This window comes from Lagopus leucura, unplaced genomic scaffold (genome assembly GCF_019238085.1).
Source record: "Lagopus leucura isolate 7727_CA_CO unplaced genomic scaffold, USGS_WTPT01 Super-Scaffold_100002, whole genome shotgun sequence".
NCBI lineage: Eukaryota > Metazoa > Chordata > Aves > Galliformes > Phasianidae > Lagopus > Lagopus leucura.
Window position 1 is genome coordinate 43120558 of NW_024962263.1, and position 3837 is coordinate 43124394.

The window sequence follows — 3837 nt, forward strand, 5'->3', positions numbered from 1 at the left end:
TACTGGTCAGAGCAAATTCTCATTCTGTGCAAAAATATATTCTATGGTAGGCAACAGCATTTGCTTTTGTGCTTTTGAGGAATTAGCTTGTGGCACATCAAAATGTCTCGTGCTGCACAGTTTTAACACTCAAAAACTAAATGAATGTACTAATGGACTGTTTATGTATTGCATTGTGATTTTCAAATCACTATTTAAAAGTAGGCCACAAAATCTTCATTTTACATTTTACTGATGATTTTCGCATTGAAATAATCTACACATTGTTTAGCATTATTACTACAGCCCCTAGGACCGCTTGAGATTATGCAGGGAATGAAAGTATTTGTCACAGGCATCTCTGCAACTTGTAAACATTCATACTAAGTTCCAAGTTTCTACATACACTTGTACTGTATATTCTGCTTATGAAAACTGTTGGTTTTTTTTTTACTTTATTCGGTGCTGTAACCATCCACCTGTATAGTATTTTCTGACTAAATGACTGATCATACCAAGGAAGATCAAAACGATCTTATTTATGAGTTTGCAGTAGTCCAATAAGCAGAAAAGAAACCAATAAAGATTTATGATAATGTTTTTTTAATATAGAATTTGAGAAATATGATAAAAATCCTTTACTTATTCAAAGTGATACAAGTGTCACGAATGTTTTTGACTCTTCAGAGAAGATCGACAAAGAATGTGTACAGGAACAAAGATTTTTTTATTTAATAAGATAGATCTTAGATGTTTTTTAAAAAAAAAAAAAAAAAAAAAGGTGATTCACGTGGTTGTAGGAATTATTAAAAAGGTCCACATTCTGTACATTTCACAGACACTTACAAATGTAATAAATTAAAACTGAACTTCTATTTTGCTATATGAGAAATAGCCTGAAGATAACTGAAATAAACCAATGTTGATGCACCTGGGTGCAGATGATGGTTTATCTATAGGAAGTGATCCAGGAGAAGATGACTGTGCAATCTTTAAAAAAAGAAAAAGAAAAGCAAGAACACAAAAATATATTCTCTCAAAAATATTGTTAAAACACGTACTAGGAAAATACAATAATGGATGACACTTAATGGAATGGAGAATGTAATCGAGGTGCATACAGTGAAAAATTCTCAACACACTATTAATGCAAGAGAAAACCCATATAGTGTGGCTTTCACAGCCCTTGTTCGCACAGATGTGAAACAGGACCAAATGAAATATAATTACATAGAAGCAAATTGAGTAAATATATGATTTCCTACTCCATTTATTACGTTCAAAGAGAAATTGGTAATTGTTTTAGTAAGACATAAATTTCATTGTTTTGATTTTTTTCTTTTTTCAGTAGCACTAAAGTATTTTTTCTTGACTGTGACAATTAATAAACACAATAAATGCTTGATTTCTACTCCAGTTAGGAATGGGGAAAAAAAACAAAATTCCAGTAACTGCCTGAAAAATGAAACAGCAGACAAGATCTGAGAAGAATGGCTGGAAACACAGAGCAATTAATAAAATTGGAAGAAAAACAAAAAGGAGAACAGATACCTTTCATTAAACAGCTACAAAGTCATGCAATCTTGAGTTGACAAAAAAAAAAAAAAAAAAAAACAACCCTGAAAGTCAACTCATCTACAGTCATATGGAAAACACTAAAAAATAAAAACAGAACACAAAAGACCTGAGGACCACCAGAACAGAGATTCCAAACTCTAGCCTTATTTCTAACCAAACAAGCCATAAAACAAACAAATCAAGACAGTACAATGGTTTAGATGCACTTCTGACTAGCAAGCAGATGCAGGTAGGTGCTCTCCTAAATTTTTTACTTGCGATCAGAGAACGCCTCATGTGTGAAGTAGTGTTTGGTAACTGTCTTTACCATATTGATCATGGAGTGGTTTAATTCACATTTCTCAGTGATAAGATGAAAACTGCTACCAAATACTCAACCCAGGATATCAGTTCAGGCTGTTCAGGGAACTAGCTAGTGAGGTGCCTGGAAAACTAGTTTTGAATTCTCTGCGATCCATCACCACAGGTCATTTTTTGAGTACCAGCTCCTGAGAGCACTTGAACAGGAAATTTGACAATGTCCAAGTTTATTAAGAAGGGTAGGAGGCCCCATCCCTGGAGGTATTAAAGGGCAGGCAGGAGGGTGCTCTGAGCACCTGACTGAGCTGTGGATGTCCCTGTTCATTGCAGAGGAGTTTCACTAGATGGCCTTCAAAGGTCCCTTCCGATTCTAAGGATTCTATGATTCTATTTTCAAATTCCTTTATCAAAATGGAAAGCATGACTGGACTTCCTAACATTCACTGTTCAGAGCCCTGTGTTTAGCCAATGCAACAAAATGCATACCATTACTTGCTATCACTCAAGATAGCACTGCTCTCCCCATGTCCCAGTTTCAGTCTACATTGTTAATAATGCACCATTTGACTGCTGCTGAGGGATAGACGCGTGCTCGGGACCACTCCATGAAAAAGAGCAATAGCCTTTGAAATGTGTAGAGGGGATGGGACACGTTGCTAGCTGTGTTGGACTGCATGAAGCTCATGGCTTGGACATGCCTGTAGTAGGTGAATTGTTTCTCTGAAACTCTAAGCTCCAGGTATTTGAACAACTATAGTGTCACTAAGAGCAGTTTCTGCAGTGGCTTCATAGACATTTAGATACACAGGACACACAGGAAGGAATACCATCCAGAGGGATCTGGACAGGCTTTAGAAGTGGGCCAGAAGGAACTAAGTAAGATTCAACAAGGTCAAGCGCAAGCTGTTGCGTCTGGATCAGGGCAATCCCAGATACAAATACAGACCAAGAGAAGTACTCAATTGAAAGCAGCCTTGGGGAGAAGGACCTGGGGGTTCTGATGGACATGAGCCAGCAGTGTATACTTACAGCCTGGACATCCAACTGTATCCTGGGCTGCATCAGAAGAGGGGTGACCAGCAGAGAGAGAGAGGGCATCATCCCCTCTGCTCTGCCCTCCTCAGCCCCTATCTGGAGTACTATGTTCAGGCCTGGAGCCTGAAATTGGTGGGGAAAGAGGTGGGGAAATTCAGGTTAGCCTAGGAAGATTTTATTCACGGAGCAGTGAGGCGCTGGCACAGCTGCCCATGTAAGCTGTGGTGCCTCATCCCTGGAGGCCCTCAAGGCCAGGTTGGACGGGGCCCCGGGCAGGCACGGGGTGGGACTGGATGGGCGTTAAAGTCCCTTCCGACCCAAGCCGTTCTGTGCTTCTGTGCTCCAAACACCGAGGCGTGCTCTCTGCACCACTCCTTTCAACATCCCGCCTCAGCTAACCGCGCGACCGCGGAGTGCTGAGAAGCCGCGGCCCCGCCGCTACGGGCACGGCTCCACCCTCCCCCTCTCCGCAGCTTCACGCTCCCGCGCCGCCGGGCGCGAGCGCCCCTTCCCGCCCGCCGCATTGCCTGGCGCGCGGCCCCGCCCCGCCAGCGCCGCCCAACGGCGACCTCCCTCGCCCCCCCCTCTGCCTCCCGCACCCCGCTGCGGGCCGAGTCCGCGCCCCGCTCGCCGCTGGGTTCGCTCGCACACGCACACACGCAGGCGCGGCAGGGCGGGTGCCCGCGGCGCAAGCGGTTCCCTCGGCTCCCGCTGAGGCAAGGGCTGTTTCCGAACACCTCTGCGCACTCCTCTTCTCCTTCCTTCCTCCTTTCAGAGGAGCGCGGAGCTTCCGAGAGGGCCGATGGAGCGGAACGGAGTTCGGACGGGGGGAAAGGAGAGGAAGCGCGGGGAGCGCGCCCGCTGCTCTCGCCCCCGCCCGCGCCACGCTCCCGGCCCGGCGCGCCCTGCTCGCACCGCGCATGCACGCTCTCCCTTCCCCCCCCC